The sequence below is a fragment of the Tamandua tetradactyla genome, chromosome 9 (assembly GCF_023851605.1).
Source record: "Tamandua tetradactyla isolate mTamTet1 chromosome 9, mTamTet1.pri, whole genome shotgun sequence".
Lineage (NCBI taxonomy): Eukaryota > Metazoa > Chordata > Mammalia > Pilosa > Myrmecophagidae > Tamandua > Tamandua tetradactyla.
In genome coordinates, this window is record NC_135335.1 from 93,399,194 (window position 1) to 93,420,458 (window position 21,265).

Genomic DNA, 21,265 nt, shown 5'->3' on the forward strand with positions numbered 1-21,265 from the left:
CAGTCATCTCTTAATTGTTCATCACTGGCGTACACATTGTTTTCAACAATGCTCTGGCATGAACTTCCCCACACTCTGTTCCAAATAAAATCAGTCCTCTTAGGGAGAGCTGTGGGATTTTCAGTTCTTATGGCTTGCCTCTCCCTCTGGGAAAAACATCTGCAATACTGCACTGGAAATGATAGTGGGAACAGCAGTCCACTTCTACTTCTCCCAGAGCGATACCCCTACTGTATGAGGGATGCACTGGGCAGGACTAGTAGACCTTGATCTTTCAGCTTGTCCCTGCTGGCATGATTGGAGCCCTATATTTTCGGCCTGCTGCACCTGGGGTAGAGCTTCCATTCAACTAGTGGAGACTAGGTGAGAGAAAGCACTCCCACTCCTCTTGGTTGCCTCTGTCTGGAATAGAGCTGCTGGAAAAGGGAGCTGGGGGTGGAAGATGAGAGATGCCAGTGGCCTGAAACGTAGTTCTAGACCGAGAGCTGGGGAGGGAAGGGGCACATCTTCTTGGCTGCACTTATCTGGATTAGAACTCCCTTACACTAAGCAGGGAGAAGATGGGAGCAGATTGTGGTCCAAATGCCACAAACACTTGTTATTATGGAAATGTAGTACATTTTCTTTCAGAGAGCTTATTATTTCTTTAATACTGGGAAACTGTCATCTATTATTATGCTTAATATTTCTTCTTTCCCAGTCACTCTATCTAGTACTCATTAGACTTCTGGACTTTGATTCTGTTCTTTATCTACCCATCTCCCCTTTACATTTTCCATCATCTTATCTCTCTAGATTGCATTCTTGATAGTTTCTCAGGACTTTTTTCCAAATTCGCTAAATCTCCCTTTAGTTGTGTCTAAGATGCTTTTTATTCCTTTCAGTGAGTGTTAATTTAATGACTATACTTTTCATTTCTAGATGTTTTATTTACTTCCTTTCAATTCTGGCTCTCCTTTTTTTCATAGTGTGTCCTTTTGTTAAGGTTTCCAATTGTTCTTTTATCTCTTTGATTAGTTAAAATGCTAATTTTATGTGCTCATTACAACTGTACCATCATTTCTAGTTTTCAAGGCCCTAATATTCTGCTCTTTCTCTTCTGTGGTGTTTTATAATTGGGGGAGGAGGGGGGTGGCAGTTAACAAACACTCCGTACTCAAGCAACAACAACCCCTTTCCCCTTTCTCCCTGCCCCTGGTAACCTCTAGTTTACTTTCTATCTCTATGAATTTTCTATTTCTAGATATTTCATATAAGTGAAATCATATAATATTTTCTCTTATGTGCCTTATTTATTTCACACAGTATAATATTTTCAAGTTTCATCTATGTTGTAGCATATATTAGAACTTCATTCCTTTTTACAGCTGAATAATACTCCAATGTGCTATGAGTGACATTTTGTTTACCCACTCATTTGTTGATGGATACTTGAATTACTTCCATTTATTGGCTATTGTGAATCATGTTGCTATAAACATTGGTGTACAAATGTCTGTTTGAATCTCTGTTTGCAATTCTTTTAGGTATGTGACATGTTGGGGACTGAATCATATATCCCACAAAAGATGTTCCAATCTTAAACCATATTGCTGTGGATGTGAACCCATTTATAGATAGGATCTTTTGAAAATATTATTAGCTAAGGTATGACCAAACTGAATCAGGGTGGGTCTTAATTCATATAAAAAACCTTATACAAGAGAGGAAATTCAGATATAGGCAATCAGTAGAAGCCAAAAATCAGAATAAGAAGAAACCAATACAAGTCAGAAGTCAAAGCAGCCAGAGAGAGATCATCACGTGATGGGGTCTGCCACCAACCGCAGGGAAAAGCACAGCCTAGCCAGTGTCTGGATTTTGGACTTCTAGCCTTCAAAGACAGAGACAATAAATAGTTGTTGTTTAAGCCAATCCATTGTGTAGTATTTATCATAGCTGCTCTGGTAGGCTAAGATACACCTAGAAGTGGAATCTCCAGGTTATTTGGTAATCCTATGCTCAGCTTTCTGAGGAACCGCCAAACTGTTTACCACAGCAGCTGCACCATTTAACATTCCCAGCAGCCACACCAGTGTTCCTATTTCTCCACATCCTGTCCAACACTTGTTACTTTCACTTTTCTAAATAATAGGCATCCTAGAGAGTGTGAAGTGGTATCTCACAGTGGTGATTTGCATTTCCCTAATGGGTAATGATGTTGAGCATCCTTCATGTGTTTATTAACCATTTGAATGTCTTTTATGAAAAAATGTCTGTTCAAGTCCTTTAATCAATTTTAATTGCACTGTTTGTCTTGATGGATTATTCAGAGGGCAGGAAGGAGGTGCTTTTCTTTCAAATTAGATTGATAGGAATGAATTCCTTCCTGAGATTTCAAAGCTTTGGCAGATAAATGGGCTTGGGAATCTAAGGATCCAAAGGTGATGATTCCAAAGTAAATGTATGAGCCATTCAAAACACTAATTAAAGACTGTTCTTGTTTGGTTTTATCATGTAAAATAGCAGCATATGAAAGATTCTTTTTGAGGCTTGAAAAATCTATAGATTAAGAAGATTTAGTAGAAAAATTAAATGTATTACTGTTATTTCCATCATTGAATGAAAGTATTGTCACCCCACCCCTACCTCCAGCTCCACCCTGCTTTGAATGTTCCATAACCTACTTGCATTGTATTGGGCCCCTGAAGTTCAATTCTCTTGTGCAATAAAGATTTGTCTTTCTATAAGAGGGAGGGGATGTGGGTCAGTGCGAGACCTGTTCCTACTGACCAGAGGAGTGTCAACAGCAGCACGTGGTAGCTCAACAGAAGAGCCTTGAAGGCTACATGGGATTTTCAAATCTCCCAAATCAAATAGTCAGAGCATCTGTGAAAAGAGGGTTTGAATTCACACTTATGGTAGTAGGTAAAACTGGATTGGGAAAGTCAGCATTAATCAACTCATTATTCCTCATAGATTTGTATTCTCCAGGGTATCAGGTCCTTCCCATAGAATTAAAAAGACTGTTTCGGGGGAACAATCCAAAATGTTAATCAAAGAAGGCGGTGTACAGTTGTTGCTTACAATAGCTGATACCCCAGGATTTGGAGATGTGGTAAATAATAGTAATTATTGGCAGCTTGTCATCAACTACACTGATAATAGATCTGAGGTCTATCTAAATGTAGAATCTCTAGTGAACAGATGACAGATGCCTGACCACAGGGTGCTTTGCTGTTTACATTTCATTGCTCCTTCAGGAGATGGCCTTAAATCTTGGATATTGAGTTTCTGAAGCACTTATATGAAAGAGCAAATATCATTCCACTTATTGCCATACATTCTCACACTAGAAGAGTGCCAACAGTTTAAAAAGTAGATAATGAAAGAAATCCAAGAACATAAAGTTAAAATATTTCCAGAATTTCCAGAAATATATGATGAAGAAGAAAATAAACTTGTTAAAAAGACAAGGGGTAGCTCTTTCTCCGCCGGCCCGCCGCGCGGCGCCCACGCCCCGCAGCAGCCGACCCGCCCGCCCTCCTTCTCCCCTCTTTTTCTCCGCCGGCCGCCGCGCGGCGCCCACGTCCCGCAGCAGCCAACCCGCCCGCCCTCCTTCTCCCCCCTCTTTCCCCTCCTGCTCCGGCAGATCTCCAATCACCATGGTGCCCTCTTCCCCCGCCTTCACCGGCTCCTCCGCTACCAGCCTCGACAGCCTTGCCGCCCTCACCTTTCCTCCTCCAGAACAGCTACTGGGGGAGTGGAGATAATACAAAGCAGCTCCCGGAGCCACAAGGGAGATCAAAGGGACGGCGTACCCCATCCTGGAACGGCTGACTATCTGGGAGAACCAGCTCCGGTGAGATCACCAAGGGGCACGGGCTTTCCTGGGTGGGACGGCAAGCGACCGGAGTCCCTCCCTTCCACCTTCCCAGGCCAGCTGGTAGAATTGGACAGGCGGTCCCCTTAGGCCATGGCGGCTGGTGCCCCCACCACGCGAGGCCCCCCGGACCAACTGAGATAGTTGGGTCGGAAATCCCCAGACTGCGGAGAACAGTGACTGGGGGATCCCTTCCAAACACGTGACTCCCCCGTCCGGCTGGGAACAGTGCACTCTCCTGGGCTGCGACAGCTGGCGCCCTCCCACCACGCTTGGCGCCCCGGGCCGACTAGCTAATTCGGCCGGACGCTCTCCCGTGCTGCGGCGGCCGGCGACCCTCCCCGCATTCGGAACCCCAGGCCGGCTGGCATTCTTCCAAGACGCTTCGGCTGCCGAACCTCCCCTACAGCGAGAATTTTCCAGAGTTAAAAGACCCACAGCAACTTTCACTGGTGGAACCCGTAGACAAACGTGTGCCACGAGCGCCACCTACTGGGCAGGATAAGAAAAACAGAACCCAGAGATTGCACAGAAAAATCTTTCAACCTGTGGGGTCGAACACCCAGGGAAATCTGACTAAATGCCCAGACGCCAGCAGAAGATAATGGATCACGCTCAGAAAATTGAACATATGGCCCAGTCAAACGAAGAAACCAATAGTTCAAATGAGATACAGGAGCTGAAACAACTAATGCTGAATATACGAACAGAAATGGAAAACCTCTTCAAAAATGAAATCGATAAATTGAGGGAGGACATGAAGAAGACATGGGCTGAACATAAAGAAGAAATAGAAAAACTGAAAAAACAAATCACAGAACTTATGGAAGTGAAAGATAAAGTAGAAAAGATGGAAAAAACAATGGATACCTACAATGACAGATTTAAAGAGACAGAAGATAGAATTAGTGATTTGGAGGATGAAACATCTGAATTCCAAAAAGAAACAGAAACTATCCAGAAAAGAATGGAAAAATTTGAACAAGGTATCAGGGAACTCAAGGACAATGTGAACCGTACAAATATACGTGTAGTGGGTGTCCCAGAAGGAGAAGAGAAGGGAAAAGGAGGAGAAAAACTAATGGAAGAAATTATCACTGAAAATTTCCCAACTCTTATGAAAGACCTAAAATTACAGATCCAAGAAGTGCAGCACACCCCAAAGAGATTAGAACCAAATAGGCGTTCCCCAAGACACTTACTAGTTAGAATGTCAGAGGTCAAAGAGAAAGAGAGGATCTTGAAAGCAGCGAGAGAAAAACAATCTGTCACATACAAGGGAAACCCAATAAGACTATGTGTAGATTTCTCAGCAGAAACCATGGAAGCTAGAAGACAGTGGGATGATATATTTAAGTTACTAAAAGAGAAAAACTGCCAGCCAAGACTCCTATATCCAGCAAAATTGTCCTTCAAAAATGAGGGAGAAATTAAAACATTCTCAGACAAAAAGTCACTGAGAGAATTTGTGACAAAGAGACCAGCTCTGCAAGAAATACTAAAGGAAGCACTAGAGTCAGATACAAAAAGACAGAAGAGAGAGGCATGGAGAAAAGTGTAGAAAGAAGGAAAGTCAGATATGATATATATAATACAAAAGGCAAAATGGTAGAGGAAAATATTATCCAAACAGTAATAACTCTAAATGTTAATGGACTGAATTCCCCAATCAAAAGACATAGACTGGCAGAATGGATTAAAAAACAGGATCCTTCTATATGCTGTCTACAGGAAACACATCTTAGACCCAAAGATAAACATAGGTTGAAAGTGAAAGGTTGGGAAAAGATATTTCATGCAAATAACAACCAGAAAAGAGCAGGAGTGGCTATACTAATATCCAACAAATTAGACTTCAAATGTAAAACAGTTAAAAGAGACAAAGAAGGACACTATATACTATTAAAAGGAACAATTAAGCAAGAAGACATAACAATCATAAATATTTATGTACCGAACCAGAATGCCCCAAAATACGTGAGGAATACACTGCAAACACTGAAAAGGGAAATAGACACATATACCATAATAGTTGGAGACTTCAATTCACCACTCTCATCAATGGACAGAACATCTAGACAGAGGATCAATAAAGAAATAGAGAACCTGAATATTACTATAAATGAGCTTGACTTAACAGACATTTATAGGACATTACATCCCACAACAGCAGGATACACCTTTTTTTCAAGTGCTCATGGATCATTCTCAAAGATAGACCATATGCTGGGTCACAAAGCAAGTCTTAACAAATTTAAAAAGATTGAAATCATACACAACACTTTCTCGGATCATAAAGGAATGAAGTTGGAAATCAATAATAGGCGGAGTGCCAGAAAATTCATAAATACATGGAGGCTCAACAACACACTCTTAAAAACAAGTGGGTCAAAGAAGAAATTGCAAGAGAAATTAGTAAATACCTAGAGGCAAATGAAAATGAAGACACAACATATCAAAACTTATGGGACGCAGCAAAGGCAGTGCTAAGAGGGAAATTTATTGCTCTAAATGCCTATATCAGAAAAGAAGAAAAGGCAAAAATTCAGGAATTAACTATCCATTTGGAAGAACTGGAGAAAGAACAGCAAGCTAACCCCAAAGCAAGCAAAAGGAAAGAAATAACAAAGATTAGAGCACAAATAAATGAAATTGAAAACATGAAAACAATAGAGAAAATCAATAAGACCAGAAGTTGGTTCTATGAGAAAATCAACAAGATTGATGGGCCCTTAGCAAGATTGACAAAAAGAAGAAGAGAGAGGATGCAAATAAATAAGATCAGAAATGGAAGAGGAGACATAACTACTGACCTCACAGAAATAAAGGAGGTAATAACAGGATACTATGAACAACTTTACGCTAATAAATACAACAATTTAGAGGAAATGGACGGGTTCCTGGAAAGACATGAACAACCAACTTTGACTCAAGAAGACATAGATGACCTCAACAAACCAATCACAAGTAAAGAAATTGAATTAGTCATTCAAAAGCTTCCTAAAAAGAAAAGTCCAGGACCAGACGGCTTCACATGTGAATTCTATCAAACATTCCAGAAAGAATTAGTACCTACTCTCCTCAAACTCTTCAACATAATCGAAGTGGAGGGAAAACTACCTAATTCATTCTATGAAGCCAACATCACCCTCATACCAAAACCAGGCAAAGATATTACAAAAAAAGAAAACTACAGACCAATCTCTCTAATGAATACAGATGCAAAAATCCTCAATAAAATTCTAGCAAATCGTATCCAACAACACATTAAAAGAATTATACATCATGACCAAGTAGGATTCATCCCAGGTATGCAAGGATGGTTCAACATAAGAAAATCAATTAATGTAATACACCATATCAACAAATCAAAGCAGAAAAATCACACGATCATCTCAATTGATGCAGAGAAGGCATTTGACAAGATTCAACATCCTTTCCTGCTGAAAACACTTCAAAAGATAGGAATACAAGGGAACTTCCTTAAAATGATAGAGGGAATATATGAAAAACCCACAGCTAATATCATCCTCAATGGGGAAAAATTGAAAACTTTCCCCCTAAGATCAGGAACAAGACAAGGATGTCCACTATCACCACTATTATTCAACATTGTGTTGGAAGTTCTAGCCAGAGCAATTAGGCAAGAAAAAGAAATACAAGGCATCAAAATTGGAAAGGAAGAAGTAAAACTATCACTGTTTGCAGACGATATGATACTATACATAGAAAACCCAGAAAAATCCACAACAAAATTACTAGAGCTAATAAATGAGTACAGCAGAGTAGCAGCCTACAAGATCAACATTCAAAAATCTGTAGCTTTTCTATACACTAGTAATGAACAAGCTGAGGCGGAAATCAAGAAACGAATCCCATTTACAATTGCAACTAAAAGAATAAAATACCTAGGAATAAATTTAACCAAAGAGAAAAAAAACCTATATAAAGAAAACTACAAAAAACTGCTAAAAGAAATCACAGAAGACCTAAATAGATGGAAGGGCATACCGTGTTCATGGATTGGAAGACTAAATATAATTAAGATGTCAATCCTACCTAAACTCATCTACAGATTCAATGCAATACCAATCAAAATCCCAACAACTTATTTTTCAGAATTAGAAAAACCAATAAGCAAATTTATCTGGAAGGGCAGGGTGCCCCGAATTGCTAAAAACATCTTGAGGAAAAAAAACGAAGCTGGAGGTCTAGCGATGCCGGATTTTAAGGCATATTATGAAGCCACAGTGGTCAAAACAGCATGGTATTGGCATAAAGATAGATATATCGACCAATGGAATCGAATAGAGTGCTCAGATATAGACCCTCTCATCTATGGACATTTGATCTTTGATAAGGCAGTCAAACCAACTCACCTGGGACAGAACAGTCTCTTCAATAAATGGTGCCTAGAGAACTGGATATCCATAAGTAAAAGAATGAAAGAAGACCCGTATCTCACACCTTATACAAAAATTAACTCAAAATGGATCAAAGATCTAAACATTAGGTCTAAGACCATAGAACAGTTAGAGGAAAATGTTGGGAGATATCTTATGGATCTTACAACTGGAGGCAGTTTTATGGACCTTAAACCTAAAGCAAGAGCACTGAAGAAAGAAAGAAATAAATGGGATCTCCTCAAAATTAAACACTTTTGTGCATCAAAGAACTTCATCAAGAAAGTAGAAAGACAGCCTACACAATGGGAGACAATATTTGGAAACGACATATCAGATAAAGGTCTAGTATCCAGAATTTATAAAGAGATTGTTCAACTCAACAACAAAAAGACAGCCAACCCAATTACAAAATGGGAAAAAGACTTGAACAGACACCTACCAGAAGAAGAAATATGGATGGCCAAGAGGCACATGAAGAGATGCTCAATGTCCCTGGCCATTAGAGAAATGCAAATCAAAACCACAATGAGATATCATCTCACACCCACCAGAATGGCCATTATCAACAAAACAGAAAATGACAAGTGCTGGAGAGGATGCGGAGAAAGAGGCACACTTATCCACTGTTGGTGGGAATGTCAAAGGGTGCAACCACTGTGGAAGGCAGTTTGGCGGTTCCTCAAAAAGCTGAATATAGAATTGCCATACGACCCAGCAATACCATTGCTAGGTATCTACTCAAAGGACTTAAGGGCAAAGACACAAACGGACATTTGCACACCAATGTTTATAGCAGCGTTATTTACAATTGCAAAGAGATGGAAACAGCCAAAATCTCCATCAACAGAAGAGTGGCTAAACAAACTGTGGTATATACATACAATGGAATATTATGCAGCTTTAAGACAAGATAAACTTATGAACCATGTAATAACATGGATGGACCTAGAGAATATTATGCTGAGTGAATCCAGCCAAAAACTAAAGGACAAATACTGTATGGTCCCACTGATGTGAACGGACATTCGAGAATAAACTTGAAATATGTCATTGGTAACAGAGTTCAGCAGGAGTTAGAAACAGGGTAAGACAATGGGTAATTGAAGCTGAAGGGATACAGACTGTGCAACAGGACTAGATACAAAAACTCAAAAATGGACAGCACAATAATACCTAATTGTAAAGTAATCATGTTAAAACACTGAATGAAGCTGCATCTGAGCTATAGGGTTTTTTTTGTTTTTGTTTGCTTGTTGGTTTGTTTGTTGTTGTTGTTTTTTACTATTATTACTACTTTTATTTCTTTTCTTTATATTAACATTTTATATCTTTTTCTGTTGTGTTGCTAGTTCCTCTAAACCGATGCAAATGTACTAAGAAACAATGATCATGCATCTATGTGATGATGTTAAGAATTACTGAGTGCATATGTAGAACAGTATGATTTCTAAATGTTGTGTTAATTTCTTTTTTTTTCTTTCCGTTAATAAAAAAAAATTAAAAATAAAAAAATTAAAAAAAAATTCACCTAAAAAAAAAAAAAAGACAAGGGGTAAAAATCACCTGTCTCAATGCCAAATAAAAGTAGATAAAGGGGCAAGTGTTCTAAAAAATGATCGCAGTGACAAGACACAACTATGTGATGATATTTTGAGCCATTGATTGTATACCATGTATGGACTGTATGTTTATGAAGATTTGTCAATAAAACTATTTAAAAAAAAAAGATAAAGGACTGTTTATGTCTTACTGTGGTGGGTAGTAATACTGTTGCCAGACAAAGGCGGTGGATTCTTTTACCCAGTACTCTTAATGACCCATCCCTGAGACAGGTAGGTTTCAAAGACAGAAAGTTTATTGCTAGGCAAGAAGCAGGAGATTAGATGGAATATCGCCCAAAAATCTGTCTCCTCAAACTACATTAATTCTAATAGTTGTATAGTATCAAAAGATGAGCAAGTTTTAGGATAATGAGCACAGTGGCTCCAGATGGTGTAATTAGAGGTGATTTAATTATTGAGCATGCACAGATTGATGACATGCTTTGTCATAGAAGGTATGTAAGAAAATGGGGCCTGTAATATGATATGAGTGTGACTTTTAGTATTATAATGAGGTACAGGTGAAGTACAGGTTAACATCTAAGCAACTGTGCATGTCAGGCCCATTGTAGTTAGATCCAGCTTCAGTTATCAAAATAACTTTGGACTTGGGGTGGGTTAGTTCTGGACTGACCCAAGGCCCTTCATTGATAAACATGAGGGACTGTCTTTAGTATCACAAGATTCCAGTGTTGAAAAACCAGCTAAAATTGGTATAAATGAGGATCAGTCACAAGATTTTTACAGTCACAAAGACACAAGATAAAAGCTATACAATCGTTATCAAAGATCATGGCAGTTGGATGACATGAAAGTTCACAGATTTCAGGTATTTCCTTCTGTCTGCTTCAATATACTAGAAAGCAAAAAGGAACACTATATAATGAGTTAACAAACATAAACATTCCTTAAATCCTAATTTCTTGGTTACAGTGCTATCATTGAAGTTAATGGCAAAAGGGTCAGAAGAAGGCAGTAGCCTTGGAGTATTGCTGAAGTTGAAAATGGCGAACACTGTGATTTCCCAATTCTAAGAAATATGTTGATAAGGACACACATGCAGAGCTTGAAAGATGTCACTGATAATGTACACTATGAGAACACAGAAGCAGGGAGCTGGTAGCTGTGACTTATAATGGAGTTGATAACTAGAATAAAGGGCATTCTCGTTAACATTCTAGGATGCTTACTAAGCATCCTCTGGCACCGATGGAGGAAGAAAGAACATGTAGCCAAGATGCAGATGGAGCTGGAGATGAAGCATGTGTTTGAGAGGAAGGTCAAAGAAAAAGTTCAAAAATGGAAAGATTCTGAACCTGAGCCTCAGTGATGTCATGAGCAAAGGAAAAAGAATTTGGAAGTACAGCGCAAAGAATTAGAGGAAACACGTCGTCAGTTTGAAGATGAGGAAGCAGCCATTAAAGTCACACACACACACACACACACACTTGGTGCCCAGGACATTGGGTCCTCAATAATCTTATCAATGGGAGACAGATGTGATAACACATAATAGCATTTAACAAATATGTTAATGAATGATGGCGATGGTGATGGTATTAATGGTGAACTGAATCTATATTGATCATAAATAAGAGTTTAATCTAAACTCTACCCTAAATAATCCCCGGCAAGTTATTTAACTGGATTATTTCATGCCTCAGTTTCCATGTCTTTAGAAGAAAATATTGCTGAAAATATATTTAGTTGCTTTAGGAATAGAAAAACCATGTTAGTTCAAAATAATTGCATTGAAGGCTCACGAGTCTACTTCCACTTGCCTGGTTATAGTGAGGAGCAGGGAAAGCAATCAAAACACCAGGCTGTACAATTGTTCCAATTTCAAACCAGTCTTAAATTAAACTGGTCATTAGGAGAATGAACACTTGCTTTTACTAGGTCTGAAGTTTCTTCCAGAGAGTAATGTTGTCACATAAAACAAATAGCACAAATGGATATGCAACTATATGATTATTTATACGCACTGACTATCCAAAGTAAGAGGAAGAAAACAACCCATATAAGCAGGGTGATCACATCATAAGCTATCCAAACAGGGACACTTTTGAGAGTACTTTGGGAAGTACTGAAAGCTACTTTGTGAAATACTTGGATTGTCTTAGGCAAGCCAGGACAGGCGATCAGCCTGGGTATATGCCACACTCAGAAGCTGTTTTAAGTTTGCAGGCTCAGTTTAACCTTTTTAGCTAGCTAAAATTCTTCCCTTCATGACCCCATGTAATTATCTATAATAAACTTCCTCCCACTTCCTTGAGAGTGCTCCGTAGACCAGCCGTAGACCAGCCGTCACTCCACTTTTGTTTGCTAGTTACATTTACATGTGTTTCTTACTTTCATTAGCATTACTGAGGCAACTAAAAATAAGATGTATGTAGTATATTCGATTTGGAAAAATTCCAACTGTGTTTTTAGCTAATTCACTTATGTGAATGTTCTACAGTTACCCACTTTATTTTGTTTAATTCTCTATAGGTCCTGGTGACCTATACATAGCCTGCTGAATTTGCTGGCTTAATACATTTTATTTCTGTTGATTAACGTTGATGCTTGTCCTTCCTCCAACATAATAGATTTCCCCTCTGTTCACTAAGTAATCACATACTGTTGACATCTCTGCTGGCTGTGCCCGTTAGAATAGTAGTGTGTTATGGTGTAAAACACCCATGTCATCTATAAATTTGTTCAACAAATATTTAATTGAGTATTTATTGTGTGCCCAATACTTTCTAGTGCTCTGGGTATATAATCTAGTCTGTGATTTGCCTATTGGTTTTCTTAATAATGTCTTTTGATAGGCAGACAATTTTAATTTTGGTGAAGTCAGACATCAATTTTTTCCCTTTTATGAGTTGTGCTTTTTGAACCTAGTCCAAAAAACTTCACTCACTCCAAAGTCCTGGAGATTTCTTATATCTACTCTTCTAGAAACTTCATGGTCCTAGGTTTCATATTTGAGTCAATGATCCATCTCACATTTATTTTTATGAATAGTGTTAAATAAGGGTTGAGGTTAAGTGTTTATTTTCACAGATTTACAGTTGATCCAGCACCAATTCCTTTCTTCACTGAATTGGCTTGGTGTGTTGGTAGAAAATCAGTTGGCTGTATATGTAAGTTTCTTTCTGTAGCTCCTGGAGATATAATCTAAATAAACCAAACATGATCACCACCCTTAAGGAGCTTACAATCTGATAAGAAAGCCTAACATATGTCATAACTGTACGAAGTGGTGAAGAAAATCACATCTCTAGCTGCAGATGTTGGAAATACAGAAGAGGACCCCACTTAGCATATGGTGGGTGGGTGGAGGAAGCTTCTTAGAAGAGGTAACACCTGAACTGATCCTTACAGGATGAATAGGAGTGTGCAGATGAAGGTAGGAGCATGCCTGTATGCCTTGAAGGAAGGGTAAGGAGACCAGTATGATAAGAGTATAGTGAGTGGAGAAGAGTGGTGGAAGAAGACATCAGAGAAGAAAATGTATTTCTGTACATTGAAGGCCATTTTAAGAGTTTTAGGTTATATCCCAGTGACATGGGAAGCTATCAAAAGAGTTTGAGTCATGACATCATAGGACATTGTTTAGAAGGATCTCCCTGATTGCTCTGTTTTGTAATAGATCCTGAGGACTAGGAGGGAGGCAAGGACAGAAGCTCTGAGACCAGTTATAGAGATTTTTAAAACATGATGGTGGTGGGTGGTGCGACGGTGGCTCAGTGGCAGAGTGCTCACCTGCCATGCCAGAGACCCAGGCTCAATTCCCGGAGCCTGCCCATGCGAAAAAGAAACCAAACACACACACACACACACAAAACACATGATGGTGGCGTGATGATAATGATGGAATGAGAAGTGATTATATTCTGGATATTTTTTGCAGCTAGAGTCATCAGGATTTGCTGACAGATTGAATATGAGGTATGAGAGAAAAAGAAGAGTCAAAATTTTTGGCTTGAACTGAAAGGATGTGTTGCCATTTGCTAAAATTTGCCATTTAGGTGAGAGAGTAGTAAGTCTGGAGAAAAAAGCTTCATTCTCCTATTTTAAAGTAAATATTAGCTATTACTTCCCAAAGTATAGGAGATTTCCCCAAAAGAGGAAGTGAGTATAGGACAAGAGTGAAGTTCAGGTCATTTTCTCAGTTGTTGAGCACAATTTACTGCGGCTGTGCTAGGTGATGGCAGAATGTATGGGAATGGATATAGTGCCCAGTCTATTAGTCCTGCTCTTGAAGAGCTTGTCAGGAGAATTGACACATAAATGAAATAGAAAAAATATCAAGTCAAAGACCAGATTATAGGGTACAGATCTCAAGAGCTGAAGGAAAGTAGCAGAGGGAAACATGAATGTGATCTGGAGTAGTTAAAGCAAGCTTCTACAAGAAAATGGGGCAGAATTTATCTTTACAAGATGGAGAAGATTTAGAAAGAAGAAAAAGGGCAAAATTGTGGGATAAGTAGGGGGCTTTAGGGATGCAGAGATTCCAAGCCTGGGAGAAAGTGGGTTTTTTGGAAAAAAAGAATTGCCTCCTGACACATAGTAGGCCCTTGCTAAAAATCCATTAAAAATACTTATTGGAAGAATAGATGGAGATAAAACTGCAAGTCTCTCCTAAATCCAGCCCCACCATCGTTGTTAACACTTAATCCTTTAATGCCCTTTGCCCTTTCACCTTTCCTGAGGTTGTCATCTATTACTTCTATAAGAAGACCTTCAAATCTGATTTTGTAAATTGATTGTGAGGAAGAAAGGAAATTTGGCCATGATATTTCAGAATGCCCACTTGGGCTTATGGGTTTTTAATAATCTTATTCACATGAGTACTGCTAAATCCAGAGGGGGTAAAGTGACTTCAGGAAGTTTTTTCACAGATGTTTCAGAATTAACCCCTCACCGTCAAAGCTAGAATCCCAAGGCCAGGGCTGGAAAGATCCATAGACTTTCTCTTCCAGGGATTTGGAAGTATCTCCCTCAAAAGCAGTTTTTCAAATTTGTAAAGTACTGATAACTTTTAAAGAAATAAAAATCTCACATCTCTCAGGTTGTGATTTAAATTATTTTATTTATAAATAAAATTCTTACATTAGATTTTTAAAACTGTGAAAATATAAAATTACATCTAAATTCCTTTTCGTTATAATTTGTATACAATTATAAGGTAAAATAAAATTTTACTAAGTGTGTTACTCAGTGTTCCCCAAGGAAACAGAACTGACAGGATATGTGTATGTGTGTGTATTATAAAGTTTATTATAGGAGTTGGCCCATATGACTGTGGGGATTGTCAAGTCTGAATACCATTGGGCAGGTACAATTTGGGATCTCTAATGAAGATTTTGATGAACTCGTCAGGAGAAACAGGCTAGCTGAACTGGAGATGGAATTCTTCCTTCTGACTACTGAAGTCATAAGGTTGGATGAGACATCCTTCACTGCTGAAGACAATCTCTTTTTTGATTGAAGATGTAATTAGTCATAGATGCAATCAACTGCGCCATGATTTAAGTTCATGAAATATCCTCACAGTAACAATCAGGCCAGTGCCTGAATGACCAAACAAATGGATGCCATAGCATAGCCAAGTGGTCACATGAATTTCACCATCACACCAAGTTAACTACAAAGTTCCAGACCAATGAAATTTAGATGAACAGTATTACTTGAAAAGTATAGATGGTGTTATGTTGTTGAAATTAATTTGTTACAAGTGAATATGGTACTTTTCAAAACAATGACGTGCTTATTTGTATCACTTTATTTTCTCTCTTATTACCAGTCCTCAAAAAATATTTGTGAATTTGATTTGCATGAAAGTATAAATAGTTTGAGATACTTTAAGGAGCCAGAAAACCAAAATCTGAAATTCTATAGTTGGTATCTCTTGAGCTAAATAGCTATATACAGACATATATCTTCATATACATATATTTAATTGTCAAATTATAAAAGTAACTATACTTGTTATAAAACAAACAGACACATATGAAATAAGAAATGAAAGTCCCTTTGTATAACTATTAGCCTTCTATAACAAAGGCCAAAACAGAGACTTTTTAAAGAAGATAGAATCTCATTCTCTCACATCATAGCCTACAAGTAAGCAATCCAAGGTGGAAATGATGAGTATGCTGGTTTGAAAGTATTCTGTACCCTAGAAAAGCCATGGTTTAATCCTAATCCAATCTTCTGGGAGCAGCCCTTTCTTTTAATCTTGATTCTATACTGTTGGTTGGGAAATTTTTTATTAGATTACCTCCACAGAGATGTGACACATCCAATTGTGGATGTGACCTATGATTAGATAGAGATGTGACTCTACCCATTCCAGGTGGGTCTTGATTAATTTAGTAGAATCCTTTTAAAGAGGAAACATTTTGGAGAGACTAAGAAATGACAGAAGCAACAGAGCCTACAGAGAAATAACAGAGCATACAGAAACTTCAGAGCAGAGCTGACAGGCAGAGAACAGAGACGCGGATGTTTGTTTAGAGATACTTGGAGCCCAACGGATGTCACAATGAGATATTAAGCAAGCCAGAATCTGGAGAGAGCCAAGGGAAGCCAAGAGATGAAAGCCAGCCCTGGAGAAGCAAAATGAGGAATCCCCACAGGAACAGAGGCTGGAGGCAACAGAGCCTGGGAGCAAGGGACCAGCAGATGCCACCAGACTTTCCAGCTGACAGAGCTGTCCCAAACAGTATCAGCCTTTCTTGAGTGAAGGTAACTTCTTGTTGGTGCTTTAATTTGGACAATTTCACTTCCTTAGAATTGTAAACTTGTGACTTACTAAACTCCCCGTTTTAAAAACCAGTCCAATTCTGATATAGCGCATTCTGGCAGCTTGCAAACTAACACAACGAGTATGTTGTGATGGAGAACCAGGCCTCTTTTCTTTTACAACTCTGCAATTCTCAATACATGGCTTCCATCTCGATCTAAGATGAGTATCAACATTCATACCACCACATCTATATTCCAACCAGCAAAAATATGGGAAGGAAGGGGAGAGCATGCTTCTTTCCTTTTAAGGGCAAGACCCCAATGGTGCATTTATCACTTCTACCTTCCAGCAATTAAATGAATCTTTGGGGGTAGGACAAGGACTTCTATATTTTTAAAAAGCTCCTAGGTGATTTTGATGTTGGTCAAGACTGAGAACCACTGGAAGAAAGAACAGATAGGGCATAACTAAAGCCTCTATCACATCCCCTCTTACTATTACTCAATTCTGTACCACCTGCTGCCCGTGGTGAGTTGTCAACCACTACTTCAACATGTATTCTACTAGAACTTCTTCTATGCATGCACAAATAAAGACACACATACACATGATTGTGGTTTGTCCCAACACCAAATAGTGACTCCAGAATTTCTATATATAGGTCTGTTTGGCGATCATATACTAAAAGAGAGGTGAGCTTCTGTGTTTGCATTGCACTTTACGTTAACTTAAGAAAATGATTATCTGTAACAAAGAGTGGGAGCACCTGATGGAGAATTTGGGGTAATGGGAGGGCCATCTGCTTGTGATTCAATACAATGATTCCATTCTGTATTTTAATGCCATTCTTTGGTTTGAGGAAGGTATATTTCCTCAGCGAAGAAGGAAGATTTGTGTTTTGGAAATGAATTGTAAATGAAATTTAAAACTTTATAGGGGAAGAGCCTGAGTTTCTCCCATTCTCTGTTGAAAGATGATTTCATTCTCCTCCTCATATGTTTGAAATTCCTGTGTAGGGTCTACTTAAATACACAATCCTCTGCCTCATGGAGTAAAAAAAACTCTTGGATAGAGGAATGAGACAAAATAAAGTGCAAATGGCTGAGAGATTCAGAGTCGAGAGGTTATCCTGGAGGTTATTCTTACGCATTAAGCAGATATCACCTTTTTAGTTTAGATGCATTGGAGAGGCTGGAGGGAAGTGCCTGAAAATGTAGAGCTGTGTTCCAGTAACCACATTTCTTGAAGATGATTGTATAATGATATAGCTTTTTCAGTGTGACTGCGTGATTGTGAAAACCTTGTGTCTGATGCTCCTTTTATCTATGGTATGGACAGATGAGTAAAACATATGGATAAAAAATAAACAAATAATAGGGGGAACAAATGTTAAAATAAATTTAGTAGATTGAAATGCTAGTGATCAAGTGGTAAGGAGTCTAGAAAAAAATAGGGGAAACCAAGACTGAAATATATTGGGTAGATAGAAATACTAGCAGTCTATGAAAGGGAGGGCAAAGGGTATGGTATGTATGAGTTTTTTTCTTTTTATTTCTTTTTCTGAATTGATGCAAATGTCCTAAGAAATGATCATGGTGATGAACATACAACTATGTGATGATATTGTGAGTTATTGATTATATACCAAGAATGGAATGCTCATACGGTAAGAATGTTCGTGTTTGTATGTTGTTATGCTTTTAAAAAATTAAAAAACTAAAAAAAAATCTCTTGGACAACTTTCTTAATTTCAGCCACCCTTAGTTTTTTTTTTTTTCAAACTTTTGAAAAAAGAATGGCAAGATCTCACCTGACAATATTGTTATGATAAATCATTCATTCATTCATTTAATGAATGAATTTGCCTGTTGTCTAATGAATTTAGCTGTTGTCAAATACCTAGCATTTTAAAATTATAAGCATTATATTTATTGATCTAGCAATTTTCAACAACCATTTTTTAAAGTGGTGTTACAGAAAATGTTAAACATGTGCAAAGAAAACATGTGCTCATCATCCAGCTTCAGAATTATTAATTCACAGCTAATCTTGTTTCATTTCAATCTCCTTCCACTCCATTTACCCCTGATTATTTTGAAGCAAATTCCACACATATCATTTTGTCTAACAATCATTTTTAAAGATTAATGTTGGATTCCATTTTAAAACTTAGTTAATTAAAACCTTTTAAGCTGTATTTGCAATTTAACTTATTTAGTTTCCTTTAAAGTACTTTTCTTTAGTTTATTCATTTTTACTTAATATTTACATACAATGAAATACACATATCTCAGAAATATTCATATATACCTATGTAACCACATCCCTACCGAGTGATTAGCCATTAACCTTCACCCCATAAATTCTCTCATGTCAATTCCCAGCTAGTCAAGCTAACCTCTGTCCCTACAAATATAACCAGTGTTCTGATTTCATTTTCCATCACAGGTAAGCTTTTCCTGTTCTAGGAGTTCATGTCCATCAGACCACACTTTATGAACTCTGTTGGGTAAGACTTCTTTCATGCGATATAAGAATATTGAGGGCGGGCCGCGGTGGCTCAGCGGGCAGGAGTGCTTGCCTGCCATGCCGGAGGACCCCGGTTCGATTCCCGGCCCCAGCCCATGTAAAAAACAAACAAACAAACAAAATATAATAAAACAAGAAAATGTTTAAAGATGTTTCCCTTCCTTCCATCCTTCCTTCCTTCTCTGTCTTTCCTTCCCTTCCTCCCTCTCTCTTTAAAAAAAAAAAAAAAAAAAAAAAAAAAGAATATTGAGAAGTACTTCTTTTGATTAACAAAAAGACTTCCAAGAAACTTAATAATTCTTATAAATATAACAACTTAAACATAAATAGTGTAAACTCTAAGCTCTCTTACACTCCAATGCTATTTATAAATAATAAAATTTTATCTTAAAATTATGAGTCTATAGTGCATTTCCTAATATAACTTATGTAGATAGTTTAGTTGAACACCATAAGTACTTGGAATCTCAGGTAGGACATGAGATTTTGTTGGTTTTGTTGGTCCAGGGTGGTGCCCCGATGAATCCTGGAGTGATTCGATCAGTGAGTGGAAAAGTATTTGCAAAGCCCCCTTCGGGGAATGGTGAGAATGGGGAGAAATTCAACTTCCCCAGGTTGAATTCTTGATATTCTCACAAGCAGTGTGGACAACCAAAGCTATAGGCTGAGCCCCCAGTCTTGGGGTTCGTTCATATGAAGCTTAACCCCACAAAGGATAGGTCAAGTCTACTTAAAATTTAGGCCTAAGCATCACCCCCAGGAGAACCTCTTTTGTTGCTCAGATGTGGCCTCTCTCTCCAGCCAACACAACAAGCAATCTCACCACCCTCCCCCTGTCTAAGTGGGACATGACTCCCAGGGGTGTGGACCTTCCTGGCAACATGGGACAGAAATCCTAGAATGAGCTGAGACTCAGCATCAAGGGATTGAGAAAAACCCTAGAATGAGTTGAGACTTAGCATCAAGGGACTGAGAAAACCTTCTCGACCAAAAGGGGAAAGAGTGAAATGAGACAAAGTGGCAATGGCTGAGAGATTCCAAACAGAGTCGAGAGATTATCCTGGAGGTTATTCTTATGCATTAAGTAGATATCACCTTGTTATTCAAGATGTAATGGAGAGGCTGGAGGGAACTGCCTGAAAATGTAGAGTTGTGTTCCAGGAGCTGTGTTTCTTGATGATGATTGTATAATGATACAGCTTTCACAACATGACTGTGTGATTGTGAAAACCTTGTGTCTGATGCTCCTTTTATCTACCTTGTCAACAGACGAGTAGAACATATGGAATAAAAATAAATAATAGGGGAAACAAATGTTAAAATAAATTTAGTTTGAAATGCTAATGAAAGCAAAGGGTAAGGGGTATGGTATGTATAATCTTTCTTTTTTCTGTTTTCATTTTCTTTCTTTTTCTGTTGTCTTTTTATTTCTTTTTCTGAATTGATGAAAATGTCCTAAGAAATGATGAATATGCAACTAAGTGATGATATTGTGAATTACTGATTATATATGTTAATGTTTTAGTTCATTTGTTAAATTTTTTTAATTAATTAATAAATTATTAATAAATAAATTTTTAAAAAACACATTAGCTCCCACGGGGGGGGAATTATGAGTCTAAACCAATTATTGTAGTCTTCATTTTAAATTAAAATCAGAAACAAATTTTCATTACTTTATTTGCCAAATTCTCTTCACACTACGCATATATAAAACACTAGTTTTACACAGACTTATTGAAACAAAAATATTAACACTTTTCAACATTTCTGTTTCTAACTCTAAATTCTCCCACTGTTGAAAGGTATTTCACCACCAAAAAAACCATTATACCACCCCAGACCCCAAGGATGTGGTAGCCCCACTCAGTCTGCCACATTTGTATATTAAATTCAACCAGTCTATTTTTTTATTTCATTCTACACTTAATTGTTTTCATAATCTTCCCGGTAGAACCTAAATTCTAAATTTATTTTATAGCTTTGTCTAACTTTGAGGTCAGAGTGGTAAGAAAAATGCCGGTGTCAGAAAGACTCACCCCGTGAGAATGACTACGATGGTTCAATAAACTTGGGGGACAGAGTTAAACATTTGATCCACTACTTAAAAATTGAGAGCCTTGGG

At 38.0% G+C, this 21,265-nt stretch overlaps 1 protein-coding gene and 1 pseudogene across 3 annotated transcripts in view; both read left to right on the plus strand.

Annotated features, from left to right (window-relative positions):
- NIM1K (NIM1 serine/threonine protein kinase) overlaps positions 1 to 21,265 on the plus strand; it is a 93,023-nt gene that overhangs the window by 39,997 nt on the left and 31,761 nt on the right. Inside the window, exon 1 of one of the 3 annotated variants that reach the window (XM_077117093.1) lies at positions 16,222 to 16,610. The exons of 1 other annotated variant lie outside the window; for it this stretch is intronic. The gene's annotated coding sequence lies outside the window, so the exon portion shown is untranslated. Of the gene's footprint in view, positions 1 to 16,221; positions 16,611 to 19,057; positions 19,121 to 21,265 lie in introns of those variants that run through there. One more of the 3 variants, XM_077117095.1, reaches the window with a different exon arrangement.
- LOC143645756 (septin-7 pseudogene) lies at positions 2,740 to 11,199 on the plus strand (annotated as a pseudogene).